General features: G+C 37.2%; 1 protein-coding gene across 1 annotated transcript in view; it reads left to right on the top strand.

Moving 5' to 3' along the window:
• GPC6 (glypican 6) overlaps positions 1–21,387 on the top strand; it is a 1,085,358-nt gene that overhangs the window by 821,913 nt on the left and 242,058 nt on the right. The gene's annotated exons all lie outside the window — the stretch shown is intronic.

Raw genomic sequence — 21,387 nt, forward strand, 5'->3', positions numbered from 1 at the left:
GAAAGATATAAAAATAATAATCTTTGAAAGAAGAGAAGTTGTGTCCTCTTATTATTGTTATGTGTTGCTGCAGTGAAGACATGAAATTGGAAATGACAGAATATGGAGTGGGGAAAAGTCTGATATTTTGACATTGTGACGTGTTTGTGAAGAGAGGTCAGAACCCTACATCCATGGAGTGAGGGATTTATATATATACATATATATATGCACACATATATGTATGTATGTATATACACATATATATTTTTTAGAACTGTGCAGGTAGTAAAACTGTTTCAGTAATGCATTCACCTTGTGTAATCTCACCTAGGCAAGTTGCAAAAAAATAAATCTCTGGATAATGCAGTTTTTACTTCTGAAACTGAAAGCTTCCTTACAAAATTTCTAGAAATTTCTACAAGAATCTCCCAAATCATTCCAACCCTTTCCATGTCTCTTCCAAAACTTCCAAATTCTTGTTTATAAACTGCACTTTCATTAATGAAAAGAAGCCATTTCTTAGAAGAAATTAGGGTTCTAAAAGCTGTCATGGATGCAAATTATTTTCTCCATAATCTCAGAATTATTTCACAGTAGGGAAAAACTATTTATTATCAAAAGAGAGAAGAGAAGCATTTTTGTGGAGTTTCTGCTCCTCTCCCATTTTGGGGATATGAATTTCCATCATCTTCTGGTTGGGAATCAGTGAATAATTTCAATCCTCAAGGAATTCTGGGAGTTACAATTGCAACCAAAGGGTTCAGATCAGTTCCTCTGTCATCACACCAAACAGCCAAGAATGCACAAGGTGTGGTTACTCTGAAAAGCCAGACGGTATTCATTTTGCTTTTTTTTCTTTTAACTTCAGTATTTCCTTTCCCCAGGTGTATAGTAGACATTCAATAAATATGTGTTAACTTAGTGAATTAATAAGAATTGTTATGTAATTGTGTAGCTAAATAATCAAAGTCCAGTGATGCCATTTCTTGGTTTATGCTGAAATCTGCTATTGGGGAAACATTCTCTAGGCTTCCATTGGGTACTTTCACTATTTTATTCTTAAAGTAATTGTATGCTTTTCAAGTTTCTCTCTTCTGCCCTTTGCCTCAGTCTCCTGATAATAATTATCTTTAATGTCAAATGTCTCGAGTATCTTAAAAAGCTTTTGATATTCAGAGATGATTTTCATTTTCCAGGATTTCCTGTATATTACTGTAGAATTTTTACTTAGACACAATTATTGGGGAAAAAATGAGAAAAAAATGTAGGGAGGTGAAACCATGAGAAGGAGTAAAATCCGAAAACATAAAATATTTATTGGCATATTGTTTAAGGATATATCCATGCATAGTAAAACTACATCAAGCAGAAAGGAAAAAATACAAAAAGCAGAGAAGCAGCCCCGCTGGTGGGAGGAGTTAGATGGATACAATTGAGGTGGGACCCAGGGGGGTTTCTCAAGCCACGCAAAGTCTAGTGCATCTTAAGCTTTAAAGTAGGTGTAATTCATTATTTTATATACCTTTATTATATATTATGATATAATATATAACAGTATGTATTACATGCCAAATGTCAATAACATGTAAAAATATATCTTCATAAAAAGGAATATATATTATTTTATTTATGTAAAATATTTCAAATAAAAAATATAGGGAGAGATGATGATAAAAACCACAGTCAGGCCAGGGTCATACAAATAAAGAAATACCTCTATTGATCTATTATGTTGAGTCGGATTGAAATTTATACTCACCATTGTGAGCCTTTTTTAAAAAGCAAATATAATAATGGCTTTTAGTGACTTTCTTCCAGGGAGAAATTAAATTTTCTATTTGTTTTCAAAATGCTTAGGTCCTCTAAAAATTAATTTCTGGTTTATCTATTATTTACATGCTTCCTAAATATTTAATGTCATCTTTTCCTTAATGAGTAGAAAGGAAGGGTAAAAATGATGTCAAATATTATAACTTGTTTCCTTTATTTCTTCCCTAATTTTTTTGACCAGTACACATGCTTTTTCTGCATATATGGTTAACATAAGAAGTTGACCAAGCTAATTTCTGTGTTAAGGTACAAGTAAAATTTCACAATATCAAAATCCTCATTTTTCTGAAATCAATTCTGTTGTTCTGAAAACTGCTTTCAGTCAGCCATTAGCTAGGGACTAAGTATCTCTTTACAGTACTTTGTAAAAATGTTTCTGGTTATGAAGATCAGAAGGTCAAAATCTATAAGATTTCATTCATTTTTGACTTTGAGAAATCTTTGAATTGTGTTATCGTTTTAGGGAAAAAAAAACATATGTACTAGTCATTTCTAGTTATAGTTAATTGTTTTCTTACTTGAAATCTGGGCATAGGACCTAACAACTGAACTTAATATCCAAAAGCCAGAAAACCTAAGATTTATGGTTATATACAAAACCTATATTTATCGCTCTTTAGAGTGATTTGAACCTATGATGTGGCAAAGGGGCCTTTACATAGATGTACATGGTAAAAATCCTAAAGCCTAGGGTCTTGTGCTTCCAGACCAGTCCCTGGTCATTCCTGGTTAAAAATTGGCAGATAATGTTCTGCTAAATTATTGTTGTTTCAGTAGTAAAAGCAAGAAGAGTGCTTGCACACTGCCATCCAGATGGCCACATGGGAATGAGGTCACCACAGATGACCAGTTTAGCTTTACATGTTCAGAAAGCTGATTTTTTAATTCATCTTTAGGGTGAGATGGGAGAATATTTATTCCTTGTTCCTGAATATTCCTATCTGCTCTCCGGGTATCTCTTTTCTCACATTAAGGTGTCTAGAAAGCCAGATTAGGAATTAGAAGGTGTTAATGATCAAAGAGTTAAGCAAAGGGTCCTAGGTTGCTTTGCAGACAATTTCATACAGTCCACAATAGTGATTATTTCTGCTGCCCTATAGTAGTTGGAATTCTATTTTAGGTGATACTGCGTTTCTTTCCACACATCTTTTCTTTCTCAACTCTTATTAATCACCACTTAATTATACATAATTACATTTTCTAGCATTAAACTATGTCTTCTGTTAGGGTTTAAAATCAATATGTTTATTTTTGGGGAAACACATTAGACTTGAAAAATTCAGGAAGCATCCATTTTATCAAGAACATGATTATTCATCTTCTCTTGGGTGGATCATTAACTGAGTTAAATTAAATCTTTTAAGTGGGAATATTTTCATTATTACTTCACAAAGGGCAACATAAGTAATAATCATTTGCAAGCTGATTTGTTTGTAGTTGTGGACCTCTTATGTGGAGAACAGTAGATCATTGTATCTGCCCAATATCAGTGGCCTGAACTACAAAGGTTCTTTTCATTCTTAGGTTACATGCCTATTGTGTGTCAGGTAGGGAACCTGCACCGTGTGTCCTCGCTCTCAACCCAAGGGGATAGAGCAGTTGCTATCTGGAATTTTACCAGTCACTCTGACAGAGGGAAGATGGGAGTTCTGGCCATGGCTGGTCTTGAATGGGTAATTAATAATTGTTCTGCCCTGGAAGTGACAGAATATTACAGCTGCCAGCCAGGACAAACCACTTGGTTCCACCTAACCAAAAGGGGGCCAAGCACTGCAATCCTGCCATGTGACCAGAAATGAAGAGAACTGGAAAGTTCTGGCGAACACCACTGTTGACTTTCCTAATCTTTTGTATGAAGAAGTTGCTATCATCTCTCATGTTGGTATATCCCTATCTGGAAGGAGTAGAAACCTCAGGTTATGTCAAACAATGTCAAAGACTACCACGATCATGTTTTAGGTTCCCATTTTCTTTTCATAATGACTCTTTTCTATAACCATGTTTCTCAAAAACATAAACCAGTATCTTCATTAGTATCTATGAGCATTTCTCTGAAGTTCTCCTTAACTTCTTTGGACCTCGATTTGCTTCAGCAGGGAACTAAAGATTCAGACTAAAGCCTCCCTTCTAAATTTTGAAGTTTCATGATTGCATTGTGGAGTTATTAAATTGTGACATTTATAGTATTCAATTATATAGTCATTTATAATGAGCTTTTAGCACATTTAAAAAATATGCTATAGTTACTCAGCGTTCAGAGCCCACAATATTGACTTGAAATAGTGAGGAATCTCACTTATCTTTAACCTCAGAATGAATGGAAGCTATAATGAATGAGCTCTAAGTTGTGCTGGACAACTGCTGCTTACTCTCAGATCTGTATTTCTTCTTTCTTCTACTCCCCTCTATATAGTAGCGAACTACATTTCCCAGGATCCCTTGTCCTTTAGCTTCTGAGTCAGTTCAACCAATCAAAGGTACTCTTGCTTCCAGAGGAGGAAAGAAGCCAGAGTACTTCTTCCTTCTCACTCCGCCGCCTTGTGGTGTCTCTAGTACCAGCAGAAACTGCACTTCCCCCATGGCTGCTTAGATATCACCTCACACCTTTCACAATGGTTATCATCAAAAAGTCTACAAATAACAAATGTTGGTAAGGAGGTGAAGGAAAGGGAACCCTCCTACACTGTTGGTAGGAATGTAAATCAGTGCAGCCACTATGGAAAACAGTACAGAGGTTCCTTGAAACACTAAAAATAGGATTACCATATGATCCAGCAATTCCACTCCCGGGTATACATACAGAAAAAACGAAAACACTAAATGAAAAAGATAAATGCACCCCAATGTTCATAACAACATTTTTCTCTTTTAAATGAATGAGGTCAGTAGGATAAGTGGAAAGTATAGTGGACCAGAGAGGGAATAATTTAAATATTAGTCCCTCTTCTTTCTCTCTCTAGTTATATGCTTCCAAGCAAAGTACTTCACTTCCTGTATTTCTTTTTCCTCATTTATATAATAAGAGTTTTGTACCACTGCTGTGCAACAACATGAATGAGTCTCAGAAACAACATGCTCAGTGAAGGAAGCCAGTCACAAAAAAGTAGGTACAGTAAAGTTTCATGTAGATGGGGCTAATCTATGAACATATACATCAGAATAATGCTTGTCTTGGTAGGGGGAGAGGGAGAGAATTGAAACGAGGCAATTTTCCAGGGTGATGTTAAAACTCACCAAACAGTACACTTTGAGATGTTCACATTTTACTGTATGTAATTATACCTCAATATAGAAGAAGAAAAGGGTGCGCTGAGAAAGACAATTAATTAACTTGTTAATTAAACAAAGGGGCTTGGATTATATGTCTCTAAGATCTCTTTTAGCTCTAAAATGTGATTCTTTTCTAGTGAAGAATTTGGATGAAATAAAGGAGAAAAGGGAGGGAGAGACAGGGAATGTTACTAGGCTTTAAAAATTCCAAAGTCATTCTACAAACACATATTTTAAAACTTTTGTTAGAGAGTTCATGCTTGCTTACTAAGAGAATAGACAGTGGAAACCAACTGCATATATTTTAAGCCCAGATCCATGAGTGATTAGCTCTGGGAACTTGAACAAATAACTTAAGCCCCTATTCCTGAGTTTCAGCATGTGTATTACAGAGTCAATGCTTGTATCTAACCTAGTGGATCACTGTGGGTCTTAGATGAGGGAATGCATATATAGTTTTTAGCCTGGTGCTGGACATATAGTAAATGCTTAATAAGTGATGATGATGATGATGAATCTTCCCAGAAATGTCTTCATATGCATTGGCAGATAGATCTATTGAATCCATCATTTTTGAATACATATGCAATCATATTATGCATACCATTTTGCAGATTTTTAAAATTTAGTATACCTATACTTTTTTCCATGTTAACATATACAGTTCTGTTTGGTGATGGCATCATATTCATTACATGGATGGACCATGATATATTTAACTGTTCTCCTAGTAATTAGCATTTAGGATATGTTGGGTTTTTTATTATTATAAATAATACAGAAATGAACATTCTTACATGCAACATTGAAGGATATAATTTTTTAAGCAGAAAGAATATCTAACCATTTTACTGTCAGAGTTAACTTTTTAATTTTAAGACTAACTCTGTCCACTAAGCCTCCTAGCTTTTTGAAATTTTATCTTAGATTCCTAAGTCAGGCAGGCAGTTGATGAAATACAAAGGAATGGTTGTTATCTTTTATATTCTCAGTTTTCTACAGTGAAGTAATGGGAAATAAATCAAAATTCTGAAAGAAATATATAAAAGCAAGTAAATATTATACCACTATCTTAGGATAGGAAATATATTCAGTGTGCTCAGCAAATGTAAAAACCCAGCCTCAATAGGCATTCTGAGTGGACAGGAGCTCCTCAGGATTGTCAGAAGGAAAGGTGAATGGGACTGAGGTTTCTAAAATTTAATTTTGAAATTAGAGTAGGAAACCTCTTTGAAAATTCTATTTAGTTGCTAGAAATATGAAGGCAAGTAACATCAAGCCACCTCATCTTAAAGCATCTCAAGAATACAAGGCCCTCTGACATTTTTTTCTTCAGAGAAAAAGACCATGAAGTCATTCTGCCTTATTAAGAAACCTAGTGGGAATAGAGAAAACTTTTAATAAGCCTATAGCTACTCTAACAGTTGAGTAGTAAATACTAAGCATTACTTCATAGGAATGAGTAAGTATAACACCTTCACAGTCTGTTTCTATAACATATGAACTGTTAAGTGCTTGAGAAATAATTTGTTTGTTTTTGCAGCTCGTAGTTGAACGTAATGAAGCACTACTGAGTTGAAGAACTAGACAAGAAACTCCTTAGTTATGGGGAATTATATTCTGAATTAATGAATTACAAATTGTAAGCCAATCCAACTCCTATAAATATTATGGAAAGAAGTAGCAGCCTACCTACACAAGTTTTCAAGGCAAAATTATTCTGTGATGAGAAAAAGATTTAGAGCATAATTAAGGTTCCTAAAATATCAGGACTTAAGAAGAAACTTACCATATGTTTAAAATTATCCGAGACTGCATTTATGATCTGTGATAAGTGTGTATTTTCTGGAATGTAGAAAACCTCTTTAAAGGTTTTCTTTTTTATTTTTATGGTATTATTGTGCAGTTCACCTCTTGCAATTCATAATGGGCTTTAAAAATTCAAAAAATAAGATAAAGATTTTTATTCTATGCCTGTAATAGTTATTTCACTTCTCATAGAAAACACTAACTCATTGGTAAAATACAAATAACTTAAAATGACAGATTTAATAAGCTGTTTTCTGGGAACATTTTGTTAACACGGCTCTATGATAGAAGCATAGAGTTTTATTCAAGTTTGAATGTTAATTAATTTGGGAAATGATGGTCTTGGGAAGGTCTTCAATCTCTGTATACATGAGATTACTAAGAAAAATCTGTAATCTTATGGATCATTTTTTAAAAGTGGTTTAGAATCCAAAAACAGGCACAACACATAAATAGGAGAGAGCACTGAATCTGGAGTCAAAATCCTTGGAATCCAAACTGGCTGCATCTCAAAATAATTATGTAACCCTGGGCAGGTTCTGAACATCTGTGAGTCTGCTTCTTCAATCTCTCAAAGATGTAAAATAAGATAGAATGTGCCTTCTTCAAAACGTCAGGCTTAAGGATGAGAGTACCTAGTTCAAGTGAAGATGTTTTAAGAACTGTTCATTGGCTTAGCAAAAGCATTATGAAAAAACAAAAAGAAAAACAAAGGGTTTCATAGTGAATAATCATCAAGGAAAACTTAGATTAATGTGAATGCAAGACAGAGAGAGAGAGGGAGATTTCCCAAAGACTAGTAAAGAGGGAATAGATTCTGCCTGTAACCTCCACTGACCTTGGAACCCTCCCTGCCCCCTTTGTAAATGAAACATGTGGAGAACACCCATGGGGAAAAGTAATGCCAGAGACAAGGAGACTGTGGTAGCTTTATAGTTGGGGGTTAAAGTGTGCAGTACAGAAAACTCAGTGGGGCAAAGCTGCTGCAGAATTGATGGAACTCCTAGCTTCTCTAGGGTGATTCTAGCTGAATGTTTCCTGTTTGCTTCCTGTAAATGTAGTTAGTGTCGGATAAGTGTCATAACAGTTGTGCAAAACCATTCCTTACATGTGATGACCTCAGTAGGATTAAAATGGAAGTGCCAAAGGAATGACACGTTTTCAACAAAGTTTGCTTCTCTATTTTGAATATGTGCAAATCTTGAAAATTCTTGTCATTAGGACTGTCACCATTGCTGAGTATTCTAGTCCGACCAAGACATTGAGGTCTCATGGAAGAAGCTCCCTGAAGAGGTTATTTACTCTCCCTGGGACTTGTTTCCTTTATTTGTAAAATGAAGGAAATGAAGAGACCCACAAGAACTCTTCTATGACTACAAACCTCTACCAGCTCAGCAGAACATCCTCTCTGAGGCCCCCCCAGGCCTCTCACAGTACTTAAAGTCGCCACTACCTCCCTCATCTAAATAAGCCATTAAAGTCTAGAGTATTATTGCCAGAAGACTTACCTATATGAAAGGTACAGCATTTGCAGGGCACAAAGGCCATTTAATCTTTCTCCTAAATATTGGTTAGTTTCTTAGGTCAGATCATTGTCACTATGTCAGATGCTGAAATAAAGTAAATATAAATAAATAATATAAATAAATATGTGGTATCCACTAAACACCTGATCAAGACCGAGCCCATGGATATATTTGTGAAAGTAAACAGAACATTTCAAAGACTTCGTTCTGGAATTCGATACGCATAGTAGGCAGGACAAATTGGAAGGTAACTGCAAATAAAGTAACATAAAATTGCAAAGCTTCAAATATGTTTCGGGTGTTTTATCAGATATTGATATTCCTGTAATGTATATTGTAAAAAGTCAACTGGAAATCATGCCTAACTTCTGAAATATTATTCCTATGGAATGTTGATTCTCATCCTGGGACTTGAAGAGCAGCCTTCACCTAGCCATTCATTCAGGAGATAAGGAATATTTTCTGTGTGTCAGGCACTGGACTAAGAGAAAAGATGGACATGAGAATTAGAAAATGACCCTACGCCTCTGTCTTGGTTTCTGTATTAGTAAAGCAGCAAGTATGTGCCCAGCAAAGATACTGACAGTCACCTCCCCAACCGCACAAAACATCTAAATGCTTCAAAAACACAGGGCCCTAAATAAAATTCTAACTTTAAAAACTATTGTGTGAAATAGCATATTAAAAAGAACACAGCCAAAATATCATGATTTTTAAAACTTCACACTTAAAAACAAAAGAAGACCAACTGAAACATCAGAACAAATATGGAATAACTACAAAATTGTAGTCATTTCACCTTCCACAAGATATATTGATAGAAAGTATTTAATTTTGCATTTCAAGTTTAATATATGTATTAATTCCTAGGTCTTCCCTAGGAATGGTATACCATCTTGAACCTAAGACCTCTGTTTTCCTTTATGAAACAAAATTAAAACAGAGACCGTAGGTCAAGTCGAGCTTTAAGAAATTAACATTTCCAGGTATGATTTCACAATCCAGGGCTTCCCTTTTTTTGCACAGTGTATAAGCCCTTCCACAATTATTACTTGGAGGGGAAGAGGGAGGGAAAGTAAATAAGTGCGCCTAAAAAGAGCACATACAGCATTTTTTTTTTTTTGGCCTCTCTACTGAATGTTAAACTCATTAAAAGAACAAGAAGCATTTCATGGATTACTGATAACAGTACCTCTGTCACAGACAGGAGGCCAGATTAGCGCTGTAAATGGAGCCATTGTGTGCATTACCGAATGTGAGATATTCATCCTCAAAACCGATCCGCCTCCTGCCAAAGACAGGTAGACATAATGAATACACAAAAGCAACCTTTTATTTTTTTTCCTGGAGCCACACTTAAAAACAAGTTATTAGGATATTAATCATCAGCTGCAAACAGCCGTCTAGGAGAAAACAGCAAAATCAACATAAATATGTATACCATCGATATGCTTGCAAAGTTCAACATGCATTACAGTGCAGTTAAAAGCTAATATTTCTGAAGCTAACCTTTGAATTCTTTTTCCATTTACATAAAAGTCGTGACAAACTGGAAATGGTTGCATTCAGATTCCCATCTACGAATGCTGAATTACTAAATTTAATTAAAATCTGTTAACATTAAACAGTCTTTTAAAGATTAGGCCTTTTGACCCCTTCATCCCAAAGATGGGAAGTAAGGTCTAGAAATCCTAGTTAAGGGCAATAGCAGACAAGAATGCAGACCCGAGCTCCAAGTTCAGCATTATTTCCTTCACACTGTGCTATTCTGTCTCTCAACCCAGGTAGACCCTAGGAGGGGCCACATTTCCATAGTTTGGCAACCGTCTTGAAATTTAGATCTCCTGGTGGAATGTGTCCCGTTCACACTGAATGCCTCACTTTTGCCTGTTACAGTATTTTATTTATTCTTTAGAAACCTTTATGCTCATAAACATGACCATTAGTTTTACAAATTACCACATTACTCATAAATGAGTTGTCCTCCTAATATAGCACATAACTTATTGTTGCGTTTTATTGGACCATTTATAATAAAATTATGGAAAGTGTTAAATAACCCTTAGAGAGAAAACATATTCATCATTTTAGCAAAGGCATAAGTGTTGCATTTTCTTCTTAGGTATTTGTGGGAAATTTATATTCAAAATATTATGCTATTTCTCTAAGAGGACTCCTGGGTTTCTGTTTGGGGCCATGCCTCTTGTCTTACCTCTTCCCTAGGTTCCTGATAAAAGTTAAAGCTACTTATGGTGTTATTTTTTTTCACAGTCTAAAGAAAAACGATTTGCTCCTTCCAAATTACATGAGGTCTATTTAATTTTGTTCTTTAAGTCAGCAATTAAAGTTCAGTGCCAAAGCCTGAAATCACCTCTTCCCCTTGTCACCCACTCCTAAGAGAAATGACGGGACTAACACGTATGACCTGCAAAATAGCAGCCTCCTCCCGTAAAATCTAACAGTGTTTTCCTTCAAAATAAGAAATGTGGAGCCACACATCTCAGCTCCCTTTTAGAGTCATTGGAATAGTACATATCTAGCTGAAATCAAAGATGCCCTGATCATGGGACTCCCACACAATTTCTTCTCTTTTTTCTTAGCATTCGCAGATATGAAAATTTTCTGATGCGGCCACCAAGAGCCATCGTAGGGAATAGCCTCACCAAATGAAACATCATATGCAAAGGGAAAAAGAAGGCACACTGAGTTAATTATATCTGAGATTTGACTTACGCGTTAAATGATTAAGTATGTGCACTTGAATGAGCCCCTGAAGGTAGTCTAGTTACCTTAAATAATCATCGAGGGCCTTTTGGCTAAAGTGACTTTCCCAGTGTAGCTTGCTTTTGCTATCTTAATTTTTCAGTATCTTAATTTTGTGCTTTCTCCATGCCCTACCTTCAGTTTAATTCAGTAAGCATGCACAGAAAACAAAATATGCAAAGGACAGTCCTAGAGCTTGCAGGGGAACGGAAAATTGAAAAGGTGGAGCCCACCTACCCCCTAGGGGCTGTCTCTAATGTGAGAAACAAATTCACATGGTTAATGCATCAGCCATTATACCGTAACTCCAGTCCAAACATAGATTCCTGTCATTTTGTTGTTGTTGTTATAATAGGAATTTATTAAATCAGATGCTGAGTTAGCAAGAATAGAGTTAGAAAAAAAGTCTTTGCTTTCAGAACAGCAAGAAAACCAGACAAACACAGCTAATTTCCAATACAGGGTGGTGAGCACCAAGGCAGCCGCAACTTGGGATGTTCAGAAGTACCAGGAGAGAGCTTGGGGCCTCCTGCAAGAGTTGAGTCCTGAAAAATTCTAAGTCAGACAACATCGGAAGTCAAAGCAGGTTCCTGGCAGAAGAATGTCACCTCTAAGCTGTAGTTGTTTCTAGTATTTGAATGTTGTGGAGAAATCAAATTTCAAAAACTCTTTAGGAAATGGATATAGAGTCACCACATAGTTTTATTGCCAATTAAGACCATCTTTAAAACAACCAGCTACTCTCACCATCATTATGTGAAAGGAAAGGATGTTTTAACACCAAGATCATAGAAAAAGGAATCATCTTAGAATAAAGGACAATCCTTTAACTGGAATAAGTTTAGCATCATTTTCTTTTCCATTTTCCATTACCAGTGATGTTTGTCGTAAGTAGCATCGTTCTTGGACTCACTACCACTACTGTGCACCATTGGATTGGAATCTGGAGTCTCTGGCAGAACTGCAAGCAGTTTCTAGAGAGTAGAGTACAGAGAGGTGATGAGAAGCAAGACTTGTGTGCACAGACTCCACATGAAGATCCTTGAAGACTGTGCTAAGGAATTTGTTCTTTTTAATTCTAAATGCATTGGGGAGTGATAGAAGGAATTTTACAAACTATGCACCATGAGACTGTGTTTCAGAAGGATCACCTGGACGGCACTGGAACTGACTTCTAAAGATGTAGTATGAGTTAGCTGGGCCAAAAAATTAATAATAAAAGAGGCCAACCTAGTATATAGGGAGAAAATAGGAGGAAATGAACAGATTCAAAATGAGAAATTAGAGTGGCCATACTGGGCCAGTAAATACGTTGGGAAGTGTAGACATTTAGGAGATTTTAGTGACACCATTAAGACTCAATGATTGGATTTGGAAGAAAGGAGAACAGGGGGAAATCATGAAAAAAAATCCTAAATTTCTGGCTGTAACAATTGAGTAACTAGATGGGAATGCCTCAATTCGCTCTAGTAGCAATCACAGAAAAAGCCGCAGTTGAAGGAGAGCTGAGGGGAGTTAGGAGTTTGACTTTAGATGTGTTGAATTTGAGATATCTGTAGGACATCTAGGTGGCATCTGGCAACTGAAGACATGATTCTAGAGTTTGGGGGAAAGATCCTGGCTAGGGACATCAATTTGGAAGTCAGCAGAGAGGTGATCCTGGAAGCCAGAGGCGTGAATGTGGAGAGAGTCTACTGTTGATGAGAACAGAATCCAGAGTGAAATCCTGTCAAGCGGGGACAGATAGAGAGCAGTCAGGGGATTTGTGACGATTGCTGCAATTGCTATAATACAAGCAATATGCAATGGAAATACAGAGGTGTGAGAGGCTCTCAGAGAGCTGGGTCATGAGCCGAGCTTCAAATAGTGAGGTCTGCAGGGGCTCCTAAAAGGAAGCAACTCTTTCCAGGCAGAGACAAGGAGAAAAAACCTGACTTTCCTTTTACCCCAAAACTGGTTCTGGAAGACACGTTAAAGCACAGATTGAGGGAAGGGGTGATCGATGAACCGCACCAAATTTTTTGTTTGGTGTGTCTAACAAGTTCTCAGGTGATGATGGTGCTGTTGGTCCCTGGACCACACTTTGAAAAACCCTTCACTCTTAAAAACAAACAGGGGCTTCCCTGGTGGCGCAGTGGTTGAGAGTCCGCCTGCCGATGCAGGGGACGCGGGTTCGTGTCCCGGTCCGGGAAGATCCCACATGCCGCAGGGCGGCCGGTCCCGTGAGCCATGGCCGCTGAGCCTGCGCATCCGGAGCCTGTGCTCCACAACGGGAGAGGCCACAACAGTGAGAGGCCCGTGTACGGCAAAAAAAAAAAAAAAAACCAAAAACCAAAAAACAAACCAAAAAAACCAAACAGTGTGGTTGCCAAGGCAGGGGGAGAGAAGGACTGGGGGTTTGGGGTTAGCAGATGCAAACTATTATATATAGGCTGGATAAACAACAAGGTCCTACTGCAGAGCACAGGGAACTATATTCAATATCCTGTGATAAACCATAATGGAAAAGAATATATATATATATATATATATATAACTGAGTCACTTTGCTATACAGCAGAAATTAACACAACATTGGAAATCAAGTATACGTCAATAAAATTAAAAACAAATGAACAATAAACAGAATCCTCCTTTTCATATTTAAGAGGTATCTCTAGGCCTATTTGCATAGCATTTGCTAAATATTTACATATTTTCCCAGTCTAGACAGACTTTAAAAGCCACCTCACAGCTTTTCTTTTTCCAGATTGCTGATCCAGAGTGATTTTGCTTATCTTCAAACCTCAAAGGGCTTTCATTCCTGTGATCATTTCAACTGTCTCTTGGCTTCCAGTGCTTCCTAAGTGCCACGTCTTATGCTCCAGGAAAGCCATAGTGTTTTTTTCATCTGGGTGAAGTGCTTTGCTTTGTTTTCTTTCTGACACTTTTGAGCACTTCCCTCATCTTTGCACCCGCCAGAGCTCATCATCAGCCTTGTACTCAGTTACTTCAGAGCTGATGCTTTTCCAAAGACAAGAAATCTCATCGGCCATTTTTCTGCTCATTGATGTCACCCTGTGAGATTCTCCAGTAAGCTTAAACCTACTTGAGTTGCTACTTCATTTTCTGGTAGAGCAGAGAAAGTGTGCCAGGGAGTCATGCCAGACAGAAGTCTGAAACAACAGTCAGAATATCATCAAGAAGAGGAACAGCTATGGTGAACAACCTACCTGGCACCCAGCCATGTACGGCATTTAGGGCTACAGATGTGAAAGAAAGTTTCCTTCCTCTTAAACAGGTTTCAGTCTAGTTAGGGCCAGGGCCAGGCAACCAGAGAATTAGGATATACTGTGAAAAGGAATGTGATTGGTGTAAGACGAGAGGTAGGAGGGGACCCTAATCACATTTAGGGAGAAAAGGTCAAGGCAGGCAGTTGTTTTTCAGGAGAAACACTGGAGCTGACTGTTGAAGACATAGGATGAGTTAGCTTGGCCAAAACAAGATAGGGGCACCCAAAAGTTAGGAAGCGTGATGTATATGGGGAACTGCATGTAACTCAAGATGGCTAGAGAGGTGGTAGAGAGGAAAAGAAGCCTGGAGAAGGACACTGGGAACAGATCACCAAGGGTCAGTGAAGGGAATGGATTGAACAAGACTGAATCCACGTTGTGACATATCGTATGCAAAACGTTTAGAAATGAACTACAAATAAATACAGGTCTAACTACAGCATTTGTCCTGTATGGATATCCAGCTCCTCTTCCCTAGAAACTGGGGACCTGTCAGCCAAATGAAGAGAAATAAGTATGTCCACACAGGGGCTCTTTGGATCCCTGTTTTCTTTTGTCATCCTGCTTCTCCATCATCTTCCAGGCATCTTATGAATCTAGTACAAACCCTTACCTCAGACTTGCCTTTATGCCAGCAGCCAAAATGGATCCCAGCAAGGTGGATGGCCATGGGACAGTACTCTGCCTGTCTGCAGCTGTTCAGACATCCAACCTCAACCTTGGTCTTCATCACTGGGATTTCCTTTGCTCTGTCTATTGCTCTTTTCATTTTCTACTGGACTGAGTGGGGTGATGCTGGTATCTGATGAGGTTCTATCGCTTTTATGTTCTGCAAAAAATGCTTCTGCTGACTATATAGGTTTCTCTTTTTGTATTTTGGATGGGCAGAAGAGGGGAGCATTATATCAGACCCCCCATTGGTTTTAACAGAGAACAGCCTCCAACTGAGTCCGAACTATCTAAAAAAAAAGAATCCCTCCCTCTGCCTGTTTCCTCAGCCAAATCTGATCACTTATGGGAAGGGATCATTCAATCCCTTCCCATAAGCCCCAGGAAAATATAAAAGAGAATTTTTATTTTTGAGTCATTATACCAAGAATTTTTTTGTACTTTTTTAAAAAATGATCTCATTCAGGTTTATATTTTTCTTTTCCTTTTATCAAATTTTCTTTGACTTTTAGTGGTCTATTATACCTTACCGTATATATCTTCAAGGAGTTAAGGAAATAAAAGACAGGATCAGAAGCAAGTGTAATATAAACCCTCGACCAGGAATGATTTGCATGGTATTTACATAATACGAGATGTCGTACTTCAGGGATTGAAGGTCCTCTGTGTTCATTAGCATGTTGTGTTACTACAATTCACATTTAGTTTTCATTTGAATTAGTGAATGTGAATTCTGTCACAATACGCTAAAGTAGTTTGGATTTGACGCTGAGGACCTGGATAACCAAAGCTGCACATGCAATGCTTAAAATGTGTTTAGAGCTGGAACCAAGAGTAAATTGTTATTAAAAACAGTAGTGATGAAGCTGCCATTTGTCTCCCCTTTACTCTGGGTCAAGGGCTGTTTTAAGGATTCACAAGCAGTGGCTCATTTAATGCTCACAAAAATAGCTAGGAACTGGCATGTCTCCATTTTACAGATGAGGAATCTGAAGCTCAGAGAAAGTAAGAATCAGATGGAAGAGCTGGGATTGAAATTGATATCCAAAGGCAGTGCTTTCTACAATTTTATTGAGAAATGCGGCTCTTCTAACTGGATGGCTGTCTTCCAGGTGGTCGGAAGCCTTCAGAAGTGAGGATACTATTGGTAGAGAATTCCAATTTGGAATAGAAGAACTGAGGCTGCTGGGAGCAGCTCTCATTTTTCTGGATTTTGCTTTCATAAATCACAGCTATTTTCACAGCTGTCAGTGTCACCTTTGGACGTTGTGAAGGGAAAAGGAAAATAACAAACCCATTAACATTTAAAAAAAACTTTCAAATGATGTAAATAAATAGTTGTAAGCATATCTACTTAGTATTCAAAAAACTAAGCAGAGATACATTAAAATAACATATCCATATCAAACATGGCAACTGAGGGACGAATCAGGATTTTTTGACACTGATCTATTCATTATGATTCAGTTATCATGAAAGAGTATGCACTTAGTAACCAAAAAGAGAGATACTAAAACCATTCAGTGAATGAAGGGGAAAAGCCAAAAATTCTCTTCCTAGTACGTTGCTCATTTAGATTTAGGGCTTAAGTTGCAGTTGGAGAATTCTCATTAAAAACTCTGTTTGTCTCCACTTTTCTCCTTTGTCGGTACTCTGAAAACAGCATATATTTTTCCTAAATACAATTCTGTATCCTCTGACAGTCTTCCTGAAAAAATATCCTATTGACTACCCTCTTTCCCAAGTTAAATATTCTAGAAAACATTGTTATTTTTGTGTCATTGGTACTTTATGGTCATCCCTGGTGGGAATTTAGAATCTATTCTTATACCATGTGAGGATACATTGGCAAGAATACACACACACACACACACACACACACACACTTGACCAATGAGGATTTTAAAAGAATATTTAAAAACCTATGATTTTTCCCTTGGCCTGTAAGAGAGAAAATATGAAAGCTCAGAATAAGGTCTTAAAGTGGTATATCAGTATAGGTGGCATGATTTGTGGGTCACTTATTTTAATAGGGAAACTGGATAGCTTGTCAGCATAAACATACACACATCTTTTTCTCGCTATAAAAGTAGTATATGCTCTGGTAAACCTTAGAAAAATATAGAAAAGTGCAAATTTTTAAAATGTGTCCATAATCTCCCAAACCAGTTCAAGTCAGGAAATGCAGAAAGATGCCATTTGTCTGCGTTCCATTCCAGCCCTAGAGAACCAATATACAGCTGTCGCAGCCTAAAGGCTCTCTTGATCTGGATGTGACCGCTTGTCACATCTGATTTCAACATGTATAGACACATATATCGTTTCAACTGAAGCAAAGTTGGAGAAAGTTTAATTTTGTCCTGAGGGGGAAAAGAAGAAATTTCCAGAAGGAAACATGATTGCATTATCATTAAAAAATGTATACACACACTCTCTTAATAGAGCCATTGCCCAGTTTTCAAATACATAACAAAAAAACATTGAGGATTATCCAGCTGAAGGAAGAAAACAGCAGTGTCTGTTTTCCCACCAGCAAACAAGCAGCTGTGACCAGACAAAGCAGCATGTGTAACAGCGTGGTTGAAACATAGCCCCTGTTGTTTTAATAACAGGGCGGGAACAGTAGTTGTTATTTTTTCCAGTCTATGACCCCAAAATGTGTGCTGTCTGGGTTTACTTCCACGAATGGTCTACGTCAGCCACCCTCCATCCAGGCAACTCAGCCTCTACTCTACTTTTCAAGCTCATTTAACACACACACAAATGCCGCAGAAATGAAGCATCCATGTATCCATCTTCCAAGATTAATAGCCCCTAGCTGATCAGTTCAGCTCCTAGTTGTTTTGTAGGAAAAGATCATTCTTTGAGTGTGTGTGTGTGTGTGTGTGCACGTGCATGCATGTAAGAGAAAGAAAGGGAGCCACAATTCTCTGCAAACACTAGTTTAACTAAAGGATATGTGGACAACCCCCAACTTAATGATAGTTTGTTCAACTTACGGTTTTTCAACTTTACAATGATGGTGTGAAGGTGATATACATTCAATAGAAACCTGACTTCGCATTTTGAATTTTGATCTTCTCCTGGTCTAGCCACATGCAGTTTGATCCTCTCTCGTGATGCTGGGCAGCTGCAAAGAGCCACAGCTCCCAGTCAACCACCCCATCACCGGGGGTGGACTGGGGGAGTTAAAAACCAATACACTTACAGCCCTTCTGCACTCAGACAACCGTTCTGTTTTTCACTTTCAGTAAAGTAGTCAAAAAATTACATGAGATGTTCAACATTTTATTTTAAATTAGGCTTTGTGTTAGATGATTTTGCCCAACTGTAGGCTAGTGTAAGTGTTCTGAGCACATTTAAGGTAGGTTAAGCTAAGCTATGATGTTTGGTAAGTTAGGCGTATTAAATGCATTTTCAACTTACGATGTTTTCAACTTAAAATGGGTTTATCAGGAAGTAACTCAGATATTAAGTGTGGGTATAGGAAGGTCTGTACCTTCAATTTACAAAGAATTTTCTGAAACATCAGCTCCTGGCATGCAACCAAAAGCAGGTGAATTGTTCTTTTATTCTTAAATCTGTTTAATGTAGTATAATGTAAAGTGATCTTTGAGGATAGAAAGCTAATCCCTAACTGAAGTTAATTTTCTCACTGCATGGAATAAAATTGAAGAATTTTAGGGCTTCCCTGGTGGCGCAGTGGTTGAGAGTCCGCCTGCCGATGCAGGGGACACGGGTTTGTGCCCCGGTCTGGGAAGATCACACATGCCGCGGAGCGGCTGGGCCCGTGAGCCATGGCCGCTGAGCCTGCGCGTCCGGAGCCTGTGCTCCGCAACAGGAGAGGCCACTACAGTGAGAGGCCCGCATACCGCAAAAAAAAAAAAAAAAAATCCCTAGGGACACACCTAAGACACACTTAGGTGACACAAAGATTTCTATGACTAGAGTTAAGAACAAAAACTTTGAAGGTCATATAGTTCATGGGAAAAAGCTTAGAGTTTGAAATACTAGAGAATAAGTTCCTGAAGTATCCTAGATTTTGTTTGTGTTGGTTTATTGCCTAGAATAATGCTTAGCACTTAGTAAACACTGAGCAAATATTTATTAAATGACTGGATGAACAAATGGATGGACAGACAGATAGATAAAATACATTAGAATTCTAGCTTGGCCACTTATCTAGCACTCTTTATATATAAAGTGCTTTCTACATAGTAGATGCTCACAGTTGAAGTTAGCAGCAGTATTTACTTATACTCATATAAAGTTTTGAAATTTTTGAACTTGTCAATTTAGAGTCAGATTACATCTTTAGGAAAATAGGCCAATGATAAAACATCCAACATAACAATAGTCATATAGCCTTGTTATTTCAATTAATTTGTTTGAGAATTAAGGACCAGAAAGATTAATTGACTTGCCCAAGGTCTCTTTCATACAGATGCATTAAAGTATAAGTTTTGTATATGTTGTATAACTTTGTAGAAGTTATCACCTGATGATTCTACACTACGTAACTTATTAACTCAGCAAACTCTTACGACTCGTGTCCATAAATCCATGGGCTTTTCCAAGTTTAGAGGAATCTAAAGATGACTGGAACTTCTTCTCTAGGAGATAATCAATTAAAGGAAGCACACTTATAAATAAGTAAATATGTAATTCTAAAAAAGGGAACGTGCTACCGTAGATGCATAAACAAAAGGCTGAAGGAACATGGAGAATGAAGCAGCTAACCCATTCTGGAGGTTTGGGGAGGGAAAATATTAAGCTTTAACTTGACAGCTGATTGGAGGACCAAGTAGTCTTTTCAGTGTCTGCAATTAAGGAAATATGAGAAGCCTAGATCAGAAGGAATCATTTAAATGAGCAGCTAGCCAGTGCTATTCATTTAAAACCACATCAACATATGCACAGGAGCACAGTCCTGATAGTTCTGCTTTGTGGAAGCTCAGAGCATGATTCAAGATCATGTCCCAATCTGTCTTCAGCAATTCTGTGAGCTCCTTGAAGGCAAAGTCTGCACTTTGCCCAACTCGGTATCCCCAACATTCAGCAGAGTGCCTGGCACATTGTAGATGCACAATAAATGTTTTCTTGAATTGACTTACATCCACCAACCAGTATATTAAAAACAAAATAAAAGAGAAAAAAGCCGTGCGATTTCCTCTAGACACAGTTGTAATTTACTATCTCAGACAGTCTCACCAATCAAACATTTATCTCCAGTCCTTGAGAGGATAATTTTCCTTCAACAATTATTATTAATACCTTTTACCAACTTGGGACCATAGCAAAATTGAACTTATGAAAAATGCCTGCCTTTTTCATCCTTGGAGTAATTATACCTTTCAAAAAACTATCTTTTTTGGGTTTCCAGATGACAGTGTTTTTCAAATCTCAGGTTGCAAGAGCTGAATCATTTTATCAATAATGTGCAAGATGGAGACATGGCCAAGGTTACTCAAGCAGGGTCATAAATCAACTCCTAGACGATATGTCTCCCAAGATTAAAAAAGAGGGATCATACAACATTTTATAGATGGAAAGTCTCATACAAGTTGCCATACATTAAAAATGATATGAAAATACAATTGCATAAAAATACAGTAGTTATCAACCTGGTCAAAAAGCATGTAGGTAATTTGGAAATAAAATGAGTGTTGATAATTATATTAACATTATAATTTGGCAAAATACATTTGTGTTTTCATTTGCCAAATGAAGAAATAGGTTGTATATATTTCCACTATTCATGTAGTAAAGCAATAAAATACTGCAAATGAGTGATAATGTTTTTCATTTGTCCTTGAAGTCTGCTTCAAACATTCATTTCATTCCTATTAAAGGCAAGTTATTACCTTAGGTTTCCTAAAATCACTGTATGCTTTGAAAATGCATATGGATAAATTTGGATACTACTGAATTCAAAACAGAAAATGGCCAATGCCAGATGACCCTGACTAAAATAAACTTAGAAAATTGAAGTGATCATAAAGCCATTTGCAAGTAAAAATTCATTTTCTCCCTATTTTATTCTTAAATCTTTCACTAACCCTGCTCTTTATTCTGGCTTCTCCAGCTCAACTCTCCTTATTTTCTTAATTCTTTTCACAAAGAAAGACTTTACAATTATTTTCCTACCACTTCTGTTAGACCCATACCCAAGTACTCCCCATACCTTGCTTAATTATTTCAACTCAGCATCATTATTAAAGGATGTTTGGTTCTATGGCCTGAGTCAAACCCCAGAGCTACCAAAT

Source organism: Mesoplodon mirus, assembly GCF_964341445.2.
Source record: "Mesoplodon mirus genome assembly, chromosome: 17".
Taxonomy (NCBI): Eukaryota; Metazoa; Chordata; class Mammalia; order Artiodactyla; family Ziphiidae; genus Mesoplodon; species Mesoplodon mirus.